This window comes from Macadamia integrifolia, chromosome 7 (genome assembly GCF_013358625.1).
Source record: "Macadamia integrifolia cultivar HAES 741 chromosome 7, SCU_Mint_v3, whole genome shotgun sequence".
Lineage (NCBI taxonomy): Eukaryota > Viridiplantae > Streptophyta > Magnoliopsida > Proteales > Proteaceae > Macadamia > Macadamia integrifolia.
Window position 1 is genome coordinate 33,675,076 of NC_056563.1, and position 16,736 is coordinate 33,691,811.

The window sequence follows — 16,736 nt, forward strand, 5'->3', positions numbered from 1 at the left end:
TTGATTCTGATTCTGATTCAGCCGGACTCTGCTGGAATTCACCATAGATAGTGGATGCTACTGTATGTATGTATGATATACGAACTCCCTTGATACACTCCTTCACCTTTCATTAGATATTAACCATTCCCCAATTAGGGTTCAAATGGTGTGCAGAGGCATATTATCAATTTCTTACTTTATAGATAAAACATTTTTGACGTTTGTTTAGGTTAAGGTAAACTTCACAAGATAGCTTGAGGGCAATTTTAAGTCGCAGTTACATAAATTCCCAATGCATTTTCATGTACAACATAGGATCTTCTAAAGAAAGCGTAAGGGTTCTTTCAGACCTTCAGGGAGTGATAAGAAATTTGCTTTAAAAAATTTCCTTTTCTCTCTCTTTGATTTTCGAGAGGAAACCATACCCTCTCCTCGTTTCTTTCCCAACCCAAGAAGCTAATGGACTTGTGACATCGATGTATAAGAGAGTTTTGCCCTTAAAGGTATCGATATTTGATTATATTTTGACAATAATATACCTTTCAAGCTGAGTAACATCTTTTCGCATTTGTGTGTGTTTCTTTTTCCTTTTCTTTTAAACCTTGTGCCCAGAGAACAATCCAAATCTTTCCTCTGTCAACTTACGCTGCTACATAACAAATTTCCCAACCCACATTAAACGCAAGCTAGAAGTAAGGGGGGAAGTCAACTGTATTCACCATATCCAGGGACCCAATTCCCATTCCGACCAGGCAGCACTAAAATACTACCGTTATCCGGGTGGGTTCATACAGGACCAATGGGAAGACGAAGCAGCAGAGAGCATTCACACGAGCAGAAACGCAACACTCACTGAAGAATACAGATCAAACCTCACAAAAACGAATTCCAAAGAATCCCAGAATGGCCCCTAACAAATAGGAACTACACAAAATTACTGTTTTCATCAGAAACCTGATCAGCGGTAACTTTCAAAGTCATTCAAGAATGACAATACAATGCATTCTCCCTTGCGTATCCTAAGTCAGACTTCCAGATGCGATCTGTTATCTCACATTTTCCGTAATTCGGTTCACATAATACAAAAAATCAACAGAGACACAGGTTAAATACCAGAAAGTCTCTCTAGATGGTTGACAAAAGCAATGAACCCAATGCATTTATTTGAATGACAGCATGGTGGAAATTTCACATATTTTTATCTAATATCAAAAGATCAAAAACCAGCTCACATTTGTTCATTAAGCCTGAACATAACACACTCCCCATATTATTCAAAGGAAAAAAAAAAAAAAAAAGGAATCTATTGAGATGAAGCCATAGCAATGATGTAGATCTCCACACGTTCAGCACATGCATCACCAAGTGGCCCAAATTTTCTGTACCAGGAAAGTGCTTATTACGCGCAAGCAACAGTAATCTTTTTTTTTTTTTTGGAGGGGGTTGGGGGAGGAGGGAGAGCTGCAGCAACTTGAATTGACCATCATATAACAAAATAACCCAATTGCAGCTGTCTGTAGTCAAATGGTTGAAAAGGAATACCGTAAAGATAATACTATTCCAGAAGTAAAAGATGCTGTTTACCACAAGTTAGCATTGTCCGAAGGTGCAGTTTCTGGACAATGAACCAGCTAACAAAGGACATGGCAAATAGTTGCAAAACAATATGAAGGCCCACCAACATGTCCACAAACAATAAAATGTAATCATGACAAATTGAAATGCAAACTTCAGGTAGCATTTAAAGCAATACCTTCACTTGAATCAGGGACAGAGTAAAACACATGACAAGGTTCTGTGAAGCACATTAGTGATAACAATATAGTTCCTAAGTCCAGTTCCTGCACAATGCATGTAACTCAAACAACTTTTTAAGTTACAGAAGGCTGGTTCCTACCCAGCCTACAAGCCTGTGGTAGGAACCTTTCCTACAAGCCTCATGGCAGAACAAATGGGCCAAAATTTTGCAGATAGACAAATCCCTTAATCCCCTGTTCAAATGGCAAGTTTCAGCCTTGATAGAGTTTACCACATGACAAAACAAAGCTTGAAGATCCAGGGCTATAGGAGAGTACACTGCATGTTAGGAGTAGCATAGGCATGCATGAATATACGAAGGGTAAAGGTTTCAATTTAGAACCGAAACATAATCGACCATTTGAAACCGAACCAAACCAAAACAAATTAGTTCTGTTTCCTTGGTCTGATTTGGTTTCAAGCCTGAAAGCGTCGGTTCGAACTAAATCAAATCACACATAGGTCTTTTGATGCTTTAATTAATGTGGATGATAAGTTATACTCCTTTTTATATGTATGGAAAAAGTATGGTGGATTTTAGCCCTAACACATAAGGGGTTTTTTGTTGGTGAAGATGTAAAAAATTGACCCAAATACAAACTGGATCAAAACCGAATAGTTAACTAAATAAAAACCAAATCGAGCCAAAACGATTTTGTTTTGGAAAATCGGCTCCCATTCCGTTTCGGTTTCTGTTTCCACATGCTGCATCTTGAACCAAATCAAACCGATTGACATCCTTATACATGGGATGCATGCTAATATACAGGAGGGCATTTGAATGAATTAGGCTTTAAAATTTGAAATATGTCTAACCCAGATCATGACCTCTCTATCCAACAATCAAAATAGCCACTCATTTGCCCACAAGGAAATATTTACTCAAGTCACCTGCAACAGTACATCCAGAGTTTGGCAGTTCACCAACAGGTTCGGAAGGTCCAAATGAATGGTCTAGAGACCAAGACGCATTAACGTTGCTTAATTGGCCTTATTTATGTGCCCTAGTCGAAGTAGCAAGCCAACCTAGCAGAGTCAGCTTCCCTCTAGCAGTAGCACTCTAGTCCGTCCTTATTCGCGTTGGAAAGTGGAGTTCCAGGCGAGAGTGCGGGAGACAAGAGGTAAGGTATAAAACGGCGTTGACCGTTCCTATGGGACAATATGAATGGTATGTTATGCCATCTGGATTAAAGAACCATTTGATCGATTTCGCCGAGGAATTTCCTAGTCAAATTAAAGACAAGGATTAGCTCAAAAGGTTCTTGAGGTGCCTTAACTATCTTGCGGATTATAATACAGATCTTGCAGTCGACAGTGAGATTCCCTCCAGTGGAATAGAATAGTCCGAGTAATAGTCTCATCCAATTGCCTAGCGTAGGCTTAATGCACTTCCCTATCTCGGTCCTCGCTCTCAACGTAAACGGTAGTCAAGTAGTCAGGGAGTCAAGCAAACAAGCAAAGAGATTGAGCATCTAAGGTCCAAATGAATGGTCTAGAGACTAAGATGACTCCACCCCCCCCCCCTTTTTTCTCTTCCAAGTAAACTGGTTAGAATAACTCGCTCACCCATCAATTGGCACTCTGAGCAGTGACCACACAATCCAATGGTCCATGAAGCCACCGAAATAAAGGGGATTGGCTGCTAAAACATTAGGGTCATAAGATCCTAAGTTTGAAGTTAATAGCATTTTGGTGATTAAAAAAAAGAGGTGCACCTGGACATGGATAAAGAATTCTGAAGTAGAAAATTACAAGGAGAAAAGGTGAAATAATGATAGAAAATCATGAATCTAAACATCATGCCAAGGGTGTTATACAATGGCTAGGACCAAAACAATGAAGCCCCACAATGGTCATCAATTGGAAGTAATAATGTTCTGGGCAAGGATTCCTCACGCTGGCAGCATGGGATAATGCCACACCAACCAGCATGCGGGAATTGGTTTCGTCAATAGGGGACCCACAAGGTCAAGGAGGTGAGAGTGTTATTTATGTGAGAGGGCATGGGAAAGAATCCCCACACTGTCAGCCTGGGGACCTTTTTCCTCATGTTTTTCAGTAGTTAAAGACAATTGGAAGTAATTCTGCAATATCGTTTGATTATCAAAATGAGTAAAGGTGATGATGTACGAATCAAATGGATGGACAGATTTGACTCTGTTTAACTAGCCCACATGGGAAAGGCCCATGTTGACAAAGGAAATAAAGCCTTTTTTTTAAATCATGGCCACTAAGTAGTGACCTTGATGCAACACTGAAGACATATGCCAGGAGGAAGAAGAGAGGAGTCAGCCAGGGCAAGGACTAAGGCCCACGACTTTGCTTTGATGGGGTTATTAATTTCAATTTTCAGTTTACTTAGTTTCGAATTTCAGTAGCTTTTAATTCCTAGTTACTATTTCCAGTTCTAGTAACTAGAAAACTTGCTATTTTATAAGTTTCCAACTTCAGTTTTTAGTAACTAAAGTTAGTTTCTAAATTGTAACCCCCCCATCAAAGTTATAAATAACGAGGAGGGCTCTCTTAAAGCCCCACAATTTTATGAACCAAAAACTTGCTGCTGCCGCTGCTGTCTCTATTGAGAACTGTCTTGTGTTTGATCAAGACCAACAATGGGACTGGTGTTTGATCTGGTCGACGCTCTGCGGTGAGAAGCCCAAGTGGTTCCTTCAAGTGTAACTTTTCTCTTTCAAAGTCTTCTCTTCAAGGGTTTATTGCTGTTCAAACGAATCAGGTACTCACACTCTAATTCTGCCCAGAATTTTCCCTATATTTCACAGTAGGTTCTCTATTAACTGAGGCACTTCCAGCCATTCGTTTGGGTCCTAACTCTGGTCGATCACTCCTTCCCACCTGGGTAAGACTCAATCCTGTTCTGGTCTGGTTCTGACCAGCCACTTTGGAGATATTTAAAATCTCCAGATTCTTGTCCTGTAGTGGATTTTTGGGACTGGTACAGGAAGCTCGATAGGCTGCCCTGCTGTGTTTTGGTTCTTTGTGCTTCTATATTGTTGGGTATATTATTTAGGTTGTAAAAGACCTGTAGCCAACTCCCTAATAGGCTGCTGGCCTTGTTTTCTGGTTTGGTCTTAAGTACCCTACTGTTGGAATCGATAGACTCCTGTGTCTTCTTATTTTCTGTTCTGATTTTCTGCTATATGATTGGACTGGTTCTGGTTGTTCTTCCGAATATAAAATCCTGCAGTTGAGACTTGGTTAGTCCACCTATCCTGGTCTACATTAGACCTGTTTGCAAAACAATTAGCAACAGTAATGCAGGAGTAGATTATAAGTAACTAACTCCACAGTTTATAACCCCAAACAATACAAATATGACCAAGAAACAAAGAAATAATACCATCAAATAAATCCCCAAGGATACAATATCCATATAGGAGCAAAACCAGCCCTAAATCTAACCCGATAGGAGAGAGAAAGACCTATTATAGAGATGGAGAGAGGGGGGTGCGGCCAGGGCTGTAGGAGTCCAATTGAGTTGCACTCTTGGGCGTAGATAGTCCCTAGGGAGGGTATAAAAACCCCCAAAGTTGAGAGGATTCTAACGGCTGGTTGTGAAGTTACAAGATTTCTTGATTTTCTGACCTAGGAGAGAAAACTGAGAAGAACCTTCAAGAACAACAACTGAATGCTTCCAACAGTGACTAGGTAAGGATCGTGGGACCCTTATGAGGCCTAGAATACCCTGATTGAAGACCTGGCTGAATAGAGCACAGAAGAGAGAAAGAGAGGAGATCGAACTCTCTCCTATTCCCACTAGGATTGCTGATCGGTTCTGATTTCTGGAGACTTTTATCAAAATCTGACCTATACCTCTTGAATGTTACAACAAATAAAATAAAAAAGAATAAAACAGATGAGGGATTGAGAAAGGTGAAAGAGAATAAAGGAAGTGGCTATCTCAGCCTGGGCTTCTCACCCACAGCTATCTCAGCTGCTCTAAGCATTTAGTTGCAAACTTTCTTTTATAAATGCAAATTTTCTTTCATTCAAATCTGTCCAATAATGGTACATATGCCTCTCTATTTATAGAGGGGAAGTTTACAATAATACTAGGAGCTAGTTTCTTAATAGGACTAGACACTCCTACTACAACTAGGAGCTAGTTTCTCAATAGGACTAACCACTCCTACTACAACTAGGAGCTAGTTTCTCAATAGGACTAACCACTCCTACTACAACTAGGAATTCAAAATAGGACTAGGACTTGACTTTATAACTCCAACATGGAATAGGACTAACTAACTAATAGTCCGTATAGGACTTTACAACCAACTAATGGCCTAATGGGCTTTTATTGAATTAAATAACAACTAATTAAACTAATGAACAAAATCCCGTTTTTCTACCTTCTACCCATATTTTGGGCCTATTAAAATTGTCAATTTCAAAGAAAACCCATGGGATCAAAGGCCCAACACATACATAACACAACAGCCCAAGTGACTGATCCATAAAAAAATAAGCCCAAGTGACTTATCCACATCAACTCGCCATCTCTTAGAAAAAATCCGTCCTCGAATTTGTAGTGTGAGGGTGATTATATCATAGTGCACGTCCCTCTTCAAGCCGTAGAAAATTCAAGTAGCTCTTTGATGATAAAAATGTAGTCTAGAATGTGAGGAGCTCGATCTTCAAGATACTTTAATGGGATGACAAACTCCACATGCTCAACTTCAACATCTTTAGATGTATCCACAGGGTCATCTACATATGCACCTTTGATCTCTTCTAACTTCAATACAACATAAAGCTTTTTTAGTTCATCTACCTGGTGGTTCTCAATTGGTTCCGTTGATGGTTCAAACACAACTTCATTCTTGAACCTCTTAGGATCTTCCTCTTGGCTGTTTACAATTATCACAGTTGTTGTAGTGTCAGTTCCTCAGTCTCAACCTTATTGTTCAATGTGGCAACCTTGTTGCTTTCGACTTCTTCCACCTAAGTCCCGTTGATGGGAACATCAATGACTAGTTCTTCCTTAACAATAGGAATGACTGAAAAATTTTTAACACTAACCTCAACTTTTGACTCTAGTTCACTAGTCAAAAGTGTCTTCTCTTGTTGCTCATTCGCAATAGAGGCCGATGATTCCTTCATGCTATTGTCAAGTGTGGGTGCCTTTTGGACATCTGGTGGAAGGAAATACATGTTTTGCTCAGATAGGTACATGCCTGCCAACTCATACTGCATCTCGTCCCACGTTTTAGGTTTTACATTCTTGAGCTTGAAGTTGCCTTTCACGGACTTTCCATTGCATTCGAACATAATCACTGCTCTGGGAACATGCATATTGGCGTTTTGTGTCTCTGTTAAGTTGTAGTTGTCAAAATACATGTCCAATTCACACATCCATTCAAAGAATTCCCCATGAAAATAACGTGGTTGATCATTAGATTGGGCAACAGTGGATGTATTCTGATGGAAATCCTGTGGAAGGAAGAGCCTTCTTTGGAAATATACAGGGAGGTATTGTGTCACTAACTCGTACTTCATCTCTTCCCAAGTCCTAGGCTCATGTCCTCGAACTCGGAGTCGCTTTTCATGGACTCTCCACCAATCTCTAGCATGACCAATCAATCGAAAACAAACAACTTGAAGCTTTTGTATTTCTGTCAAGTTATAGTAGTCAAAATATTCCTCCAGAGAATCTAACCAATCAAGGATGTAGAATGTATCCCTTTGTCTAGCGAAGTAACGAACTAATGGAACCATCTTCTGTTAGGCCCTGATAGATTGTTTGGAACTTCTTCAACCGTAACTCTGATACCACTTAATGCAGGAGTAGATTACAAGTAACTAACTCCGCAGTTTATAACCCCAAACAATATAAATATGACCAAGAAACAAAGAAATAATACCATCAAATAAATCCCCAAGGATACAATATCCATATAGGAGCAAAATCAGCCCAAAATCTAACCCGATAGGAGAGAGAAAGACCTGTTATAGAGCTGGAGAGAGAGAGAGGCGGCCAGGGCTGTAGGAGTCCAATTGCGTTGCACTCTTGGGCGTAGATAGTCCCCAGGAATAGTACAAAAACCCCCAAAGTTGAGAGGATTCTGACGGCTGGTTGTGAAGTTATAAGCTTTCTTGATTTTCTAACATAGGAGAGAAAACTGAGAAGAACCTTCAAGAACAGCAGCTGAATGCTTCCAACAGTGACTAGGTAAGGATCGTGGGACCCTTATGAGGCCTGGAATACCCTGATTGAAGACCTGGCTGAACAGAGCACAGAAGAGAGAGAGAGGAGATCGATCTCTCTCCTATTCCCACTAGGATTGCTGATCGGTTCTGATTTCTAGAGACTTTTATCAAAATCTGAACTATACCTCTTGAATGTTACAGCAAATAAAATAAAAAATAATAAAACATATGAGGGATTAAGAAGGGTGAAAGAGAATAAAGGAAGTGGCTATCTCAGCCTGAGCTTCTCACCCACAGTTATCTCAGCTGCTCTAAGCATTTAGTTCAAACTTTCTTTCATAAATGCAAACTTTCTTTCATTCAAATCTGTCCAATAATGGTACATATGCCTCTCTATTTATAGAGGGAAAGTTTACTATCATACTAATACTAGGAGCTAGTTTCCCAATAGGACTAGACACTCCTACTACAACTAGGAGCTAGTTTCTCAATAGGACTACTCACTCCTACTACAACTAGGAATTCAAAATAGGACTAAGACTTGACTTTATGACTCCAACATGGAGTAGGACTAACTAACTAATAGTCCATATAGGACTTTACAACCAACTAATGACCTAATGGGATTTTATTGAATTAAATAGCAACTAATTAAACTAATGAACAAAATCCCGTTTTCCTACCTTCTACCCATATTTTGGGCCTATTAAAATGGCTCATTTCAAAGAAAACCCATGGGATCAAAGGCCCAACACATACATAACACAACCCAAGGCTTATTTGTAATAAAATAAACCCAAGTGACTTATCTACATCAAACGGGAGCAAGGAACTCCCCTGCATCAGTTTCAGCACCCGGAATCACATCATCTCTACTCTTCATTTCAATTTTCTTCTACATTGCTTCTCCTATTCTAACTTCCATTTCTATACAGTTCTTCCACATTAATCTTATCTTCTCACTCATTATGTTCGCCCTCCCCCCTCCCTGATTTCATTCTTATACTCTGTGATGGAGAACCCTTAGGGAAGGGAGGGGAAATCAGAGTAGAGAGGGGGAAAAGGAGGATCACACTAACACGTTCATTCAATAATCAAATTACTCTCTAAATCTTCAGTCGATTACAACCAATATATAGAAAAATAGGAACATGAAATTAGAAACTTAACTGGAATGGAAACTAGCCTAAATTAGGAAACAACTATAAAAAGGAAACCAAAGCAAGGAAATAAATCCTACTCCTACGTTCAAGTCTGAAACTAAAAGCATGAAATAAAATACTAGGTAAACTACTAATTTTATTTCCAACCCTTGTTGGACCAGAACCCTGGGCTGGACCGGTTCTTCTTAGCTCTTGGCTTCCAAAGCCGGTCATGCTGGTCCAACCAAGAAAGGGCAGCCGTATCTGCATCAACTCTCCTCCTCTGAAAAGAACTCGACTCCGTCGAGTTAGGGAAAGGACCGAGGAGACCGTCTGAAGGAATACGCTGAATGAGGAATGATCCCACCATCTTCTTGAGCTTAATTTCAGGGAGATCTTTGGCAGGATGAAACTTCATAGTCTTGTTGGCATGCTTGAAGGCATAGGTATTGGCATAGCCACAATGCTGTACTTTCTTATCAAACAACCAAGGTCGACCAAGAAGGATATGGCACACCTTCAGAGGGAGGACATCACATTGGACTGTATCCTTAAATCCACCAATAGAATATGTGACCAAGCACTTATCTGTGATTTTGAGATTAGTGTTGTTCACCCAAGCAACCTTGTAAGGATTAGGATGTGGTTCTGTATTCAATCCCAGCTTACGAACAGCGTCTTCAGAGACAACATTAGTGCAACTGCCTCCATCAATGACCAAGGTTAGCAACTGATCATTGCACTTCACACGAGTCTGAAAAATACTACTGCGGCGCCAATCTTCATTTTCAGTGGCCTTTTGAGTGGTCAACACATGACGAATGACATAAAAAGGATGTTGTTCATCGTCACTGAGAGTGTCATTGACTTCACCTGTTGCACGCTCTTCTCTTAAATCGACTGTGTCAGAACCAAGTTGCTCTTCGGGAATATATGGTATAGGAGAATCCTTATCAATAAAAGCAACCAAACGGCTGGGACATTGGGCACTGATATGTCCAAATCCATGGCATGAGTAGCACCGAACCGTGAATTTTGAAGAATCAGAAGGTTTATCTGAACCACGCCGAGGGGGTGAATATGGGCGAGTAGGCCGTGAAGATGACATTTCAGAAACATGTCGAGGTGGAGAATACGGCCGACTAGGTCGTGAAGAAGCCATAGATGTAGCACTTGCCTGTGGCTTGCTAGATGACCTCTCTTGGGTAGGAGACTGTTGCCAAACGGAACTAGTACCTCGAGAAAAAGTATCTGCAAAATTTCTCCGGTTGTATGGGCGTTTCAGACTTTCCTCAACCTGATATGCTACTTGTACGGCGTCTTCCATTGTAGGTAGTCGACTAGATGCAAGGGCAGCACTAAGTTGAGGGTGCAGACCATTGCGAAATTGGGCCACTAAGACTTCTTCATCCCACTCAAAGTCAGAACGAGTGGCCAAATAATAAAATCTAGCAACATACTCTTCAACGGTCAAATTCTCTTGTTTCAACTGTGCAAACCTGAGATGCATGCGTTGCTTGTAATCAGAAGGCAAGAATCTCCGATTCATGACTTCATACATTTCAGCCCAAGTATTGACCAAACCAATGCCTCGGGTTCGGTTCTGTTGTTGTTGCTTGATCCACCAGACTCGAGCCGTGCCTTTCAGTTTGGCCTCTGCAAATAGGATCTTTCGAGCCTCAGTCAACCCGTACCATCTGAAGAATGTATCTAAACTGTGAATCCAGTCAAGGTACAATTCTGGATTATTGTCTCCATAAAAATCAAGGACATCCAGTTTTGCTGCTCTTTCTGCTCCATCATCATGTCTACCAGTCCCATATGGTGGTGGAGGTGGTGGTGGTGGTGTATGATGTGGTGGTGGTGGTGGTGTTACTGGCAGATCCTGTGGAGTGGTGTTGGAAGAATCACCAGACTGAATGGGACTCTTTCCTTTATCTGCTGCCACCAAACGATCAATAGAAACTTGCATAGATTCCACCATTGTTTTTAGGGACGTGACCATGTTAGTGAGAGCATCAAATTTTGTATAAGTTTCTCCTTTATAAGAATTCAGCTGTTGAACAACTTCACTATTGGCTACCATGGTGATGAGTAACAAAATAGCACTCAAAGAATAATGGTAGAATAGTAAATAACTGGAGGCTTAAAGGGCAGGGACAGAATGGTAAATAAATAGAAGTTGAGGAGAGGATGGCACAACTGTAATTATTGAGGTTCAACCCTTTTTTTTTTGTAGAAGTTCAACTTGAAACTTAAAAAGAAGAGGACAGGGGTATACTTGGAAAGGCAAGGAAAGAGGGTGGAGGGTAATAAAAAGGTGGGGTAGGGGTATTTTAGGAATAGAAAAAGAAATAAGTTGAAAAGAAAAAAAAAAGGATTTTACCGACAAAAGCTCTTCTGCTGAGAGACGAACCAGCAGTGGTTCGGCGAAGGAGGAGGGAGACGTCGCGACTCCGATGAAGGGATGGGTGACTCGCGACGGCTTCAACTCAGGTATGTCGCTGCCTCTCTCTTCTCATCTCGTCTTCTTTTCTTCTTCTTCTTCTTTCTTGATTCTTTTTCCTTTTTTTTTTTCTTTGCCGTCGGAGACAGAGAGGAGGCGGCGGCGGCTACTGTCGGAAGGGAAAAAAATGAGAGAGGAGGCGGCGGCTGCTGTCGGAAGGAAAAAGAAAACAAGAGAGGCGGCGGTGGCTGCTATCGCTCTCTCTGCTGCTTCTCCGACGTCGTCCTTCGCTTCCTTCTGGTTCTGTTTTCTCTCTCTGCTCTTTTTTTTTTTTTTTGTATAGAGGTCCGAGGCCGAGACGGAGGTAACAGAGGCTCGGTGGGGGTTTCGGAAGGGTTGAAGGCGTGGGATTGGGGTTTCAGCTGGGACGATGGGTATGAAGATTTTTTTTTTGGCTGTTCTCTGTCACGGTAGAGCCGAAAACAGAGAATGGGAAAAAGGAAGAGAACGAAGGAGGATCCTTCGGCTCTGATACCAAGTTGATGGAGAACCCTTAGGGAAGGGAGGGGAAATCAGAGTAAAGATGGGGAAAAGGAGGATCACACTCAAACATTCATTCAACAATCAAATTGCTCTCTAAATCTTCAGTCGATTACAACCAATATATAGAAAAATAGGAACATGAAATTAGAAACTTAACTGAAATGGAAACTAGCCTAAATTAGGAAACAACTATAAAAGGAAACCAAAGCAAGGAAATAAATCCTACTCCTACGTTCAAGTTTGGAAACTAAAAGCATGAAATAAAATACTAGGTAAACTACTAATTTTATTTCCAACCCTTGTTGGACCAAAACCCTGGGCTGGACCGGTTCTTCTTGGCTCTTGGCTTCCAAAGCCGGTCATGCTGGTCCAACCAAGAAAGGGCAGCCGTATCTGCATCACTCTGTCCATAAATTACCATCACAACCCCTAGCATTTTTGCTCATTATTCCAATCCTCCCTTATCAAACCATCCACCTGGATGGAGGAAACAGGCCTGATTAAACCACAAGGTTCAGTGGCCTGTTGAGACCACTCAACCAGATTTTAGCCCATTTTGACTTAGGGTATTGTTGTCAATTAAACCACTGACATTTTATCATCCCTGTTTTTATGGCATTAGTTCTGCTACCCATTTATTTAACCTGTTCAGACCCTTAGATCCAATGTTAAAAAACTTATTCTGGCCTGATCATCTGCTCTAATAATATAGAACCTTTATTTGGGAATTAGGGTTTCCAGGCTGCATTAAAAGGGCCATATGGTGGTTTTTATTAGAGTTTTCACATAGGAATGGTTGGGTCTTTATAGTTTAAGTTAGTGTCTTAAGCTTAATAAGTATAGAATTCCGACTCACAACATGTGAACAGCATAACAGATTTGAAGTAAAAAAGTTGGAACAGAGACAACATGAAACCCCAAAGGATACAATATAACTTTCCCACTCCCCGAAAAAAAAAAAAACTAATTTTCTGCTTTTTATTCTTCTCTTCAAGCCCTGTGATCAAACTTGTTTCTACTATAACACCCCCTCTCTTTAACCCAACAAATAAATTGATTCTATTATAATACAGTTCAAGAAACATACGAAGGTTCTGTTATAATACTGTTCAAGAAACATGCATCGGATATATACAATGTAGTATACTTCCCACCAAGTAGCCATATGAACAGTATAAATTCCTCTCACAATTTGTTCCTGTACTCACTACATTTTACTGTTCGCCCCATATCTAATTATTGATTTTATGCAATTCCCAGAACCCTTGCAACCATATCCTACTAGCAACACCTAATACACCTGAAACCCTAAAATCATACCCATAATCCATTCCCTAAACCCTAGTCCAAGTCACAGTTTTTAGAACCAGACCAAACTGGTGGTCAAGCCCGAAAAAGAAGGAACCACCACATTTGTTTTCTCCTCAAAACTGGTACAAAACTGAAGAAAACCCAAATCCCAGTGCCCTTTCAGTTTGACCTCTGGTTTAAGAACTATGGTTTCAGTCTCTACTCTCTTACACAGACACAGCTTTAAAATTGCAACAAAAGCTCAACCAGAACCAGTGAAGAAGCAGAAGAAGCAAGCAAAGAGAAAGAGAGAGACAAAGACAATAGAGAGTATGTGCTGAGAAACACAATAGGCTCAGCTTATGTCTATCATGTATAGACAACCTTTATTTATAATGTTTCGTAACAAATATAAAGTCCAAGTAGAACTCCTATTTAGTGTACAACTCAAGTTAGAAACAAATAAGGAAACTGAAAGAAGAAACTAAACATATATCACATTAGGGACAAACCTCCAAACGTGACTAGCCACTAACACTTATAGTCTTACCAAGACATATCTTAACGATAATCGCATGCGGGAGCCTCATGCACCCGGTATGCCCAATCAAGTCATCATTCCCCTTCACGGCTTTTCATCCAACTCAACCCCCAGCTCAAGTTACAACATAGTTGACATGACATCACAGCAGGGCAAGGTGTTGGGCAACCATGTTGGGTGTCAAGGGATTGCCATACTACATGAGGCGCCCCCTTTATATATATATATATATATATAAGGGGAAATGTTTTTTGTACAAGAATGTGGCCTACACAAGTACTCCTATGAGTACACAACTTATGCATTCACCATGGGAATTCTTTAAAATTTATACCACCAAATACCCAAATAAGAAGTTATTTTCCTCCAAGTATCCTTATTCATAAGATCTAAGAGATCCAATCTAAATTCAGGTAAGAGGCCTTGTTCCACCTTATCTCCTACCCCCAGACGAAAGAGAGAATAACACATTTTACTCCTCTATTCCAAAAAGAGAATCTTGTTTTGAAGAAGAAAAAAAAACCCACAATTTAAAGAGGATATTGTTTGTGCATTAACTACCCACTAATTCAAACCTTGTTCCTAGCATTACCCTCATTAGTTTGGCTTATATAATAAAGGCAAACATAATAAGTGTGAATTAGTAAATATGGGCAACATGGGAAATCCAGCAAAACTTCATCTCCTGGTTTATATAACGGATCAACATTTTGGGACTGAAAAACCCCAATTAGGACCATCTTTGTGGGATGGAAGGTGTAGAAGACAAAACAGACACAAATCCAGCTAGTCGACAACAACTAAATAGGTTGCACTAACCAAATATTTCGAGTTTCCAGAGTACGTTCATGATGCAGTCTAAGTTCTCTAAATTTCTTAAATTGCTGTCACGTGCAAATGTGCAACGTATCGATATTTGAGTTCTGCAAACAGTCAAACAAAAATATTCAGCACACGACAAGCTGAGCTCTCTCCGGCACCTACTCCGCTCAGGCAGGAATAAAGTCTCATCCGGACAACCATGAGAAATTTCGATTCAAAAACGGATAATTTGATAAATCTTCAATTCTCGTGCAATCTAACATCCAGACACAAATCAATTAAGTTTGAAGACGTAAATTCCATTCGAATAATTAAAGGGAAACCCTAAAATGTAAACAAATGATCCACCGGCGCTAGCCGCACAAAATCGAGAAAAGTAAAGGATCGAACCTTGAAAGAGAAGACGTTCTACTTGGAAGTGGAAACGTCCTTCTTGTTAGACTCCTGCGGCGGTGAGTAGATCAAAGCAGCAACCATAGCCCCCGGAAGAACTCCGTACCTCGCCAGTACTGCGAGCTTCGCCACCAAAGGCTCTCCTCTCATAAACGCCATTTATATAAAAACTTGGCAAGACCCGCCCAGTCCCGGCCTCTCCTCTTCGCCAAACCTCGTGTTCCTCTCGAGTTCCAACAATGGATGGTCTTCTCTTGGAAGCTTTATCAAGAATTCGACTCCGCTTCTTACATGGTTCGGCACTCGGGAGACTAGGAAAAGTGGAAACTCTCCGGTAGACCGATATACCCCAATACTTTCTTGAAATTACTAATGTAGCCAAAATAAAAGAACTTTGGTGGACCCAATTCTGTAGCCCAAGCATGGATGGGTTGTAGATAATCATGGATCTAGTAACAGGATCGGGTCTCCAATTCCGATTCAGATAGTATCGGTCAGAATAATAGATAGCGAAAATGGGAACGGCAAAGAAACGGAAATGGATGGTACAGGTTTAAACAATGAAAAATTATGAAGGGTACAGTAAAAAATGAATATAAGATGATACGAGTTTTAAACGTGTAGATTTCAAACAAGTAAGACCAAAAAAGCGATAATACACTCATATAAATTAAAGAATTATTACATGAATACATTCATCTAATATTCAGAACAACTACAATATCTAACATTAATGCATATATATCTCATGTCTCATTATAAGCTCTATGACATATCATTGAACATCATCCAATACCATTCTAATTTCAAACATCACACATCTCCAAAGTTTGATTGAGCAATGTGACTTGGCTGTGATGTTGTTCATTATTGTCAACATAGTTGACACACTCTTGGAGTGATGCACGTTCAATTGGGTGTGTGAGTCATCACATTAGAAATATTTTTTCAACAAATGCATCAGTTTGTAGTTCAATTTTGGGGTCTATGTATTGAATTTGAATTGAAGGTAATCTCATGAGAAGTATAAGTCCTTGAGTTAGTTACAAGTTGACAAAAGAATCAGATCGATCAGAATTCAAAGAGAGAGAGATATGATCAATTAAGTATACATTATGTTCAACAAGTCAAGTCTTAGAGAGAGAGAGAGAGACAGAGAGAGAGAGAGAGAGAGAGAGAGAAAAAGAAAAAAGAAAAAGGAACATGTTTAGAACGGGAATACTTGCCGTTTGCCTTTTTTCTTGTATCTTTAAGAAGCATACAGAAAAACGTGTTTTAAACGGTAAAAATCAAAAATACGTTTAAAACGGATAACAGTGGTCGGATGCAATCTGAACCCTAGAAATCCAATAAGAATGATCAGAATCGGATTCCGATCTAAACCATGCTGGTAATTGGGTTGGGTTGTCCCTTAGGAACCAAAACTTTGAGTTGGTTAGGGTACATTGGTCTAGCACGGACGCGGAAGCCCGAACCATCGACTTTATGTCAGTAGCGGAGTGTTCAGATCTTTGTTGACCTGGCCAAGAACATGTTCTCCCTGTGCCAGAATGAGAATTCTATGAAAGCTTTGATAAGATCGACAAGGCGGACCCCAGTAAACCCCGATATCATC

General features: G+C 40.2%; 1 long non-coding RNA gene across 1 annotated transcript; it reads right to left on the reverse strand.

The window, feature by feature from the left end:
• Window positions 1–1,112: 1,112 nt before the first annotated feature.
• LOC122084334 lies at window positions 1,113–15,562 on the reverse strand. The gene is made up of 2 exons (XR_006141874.1): window positions 15,119–15,562; window positions 1,113–1,361 (listed from the first exon to the last, which is right to left on the reverse strand). It is a non-coding gene; the product is annotated as an uncharacterized LOC122084334 (long non-coding RNA).
• Between the last annotated feature and the right edge of the window lie 1,174 nt (window positions 15,563–16,736).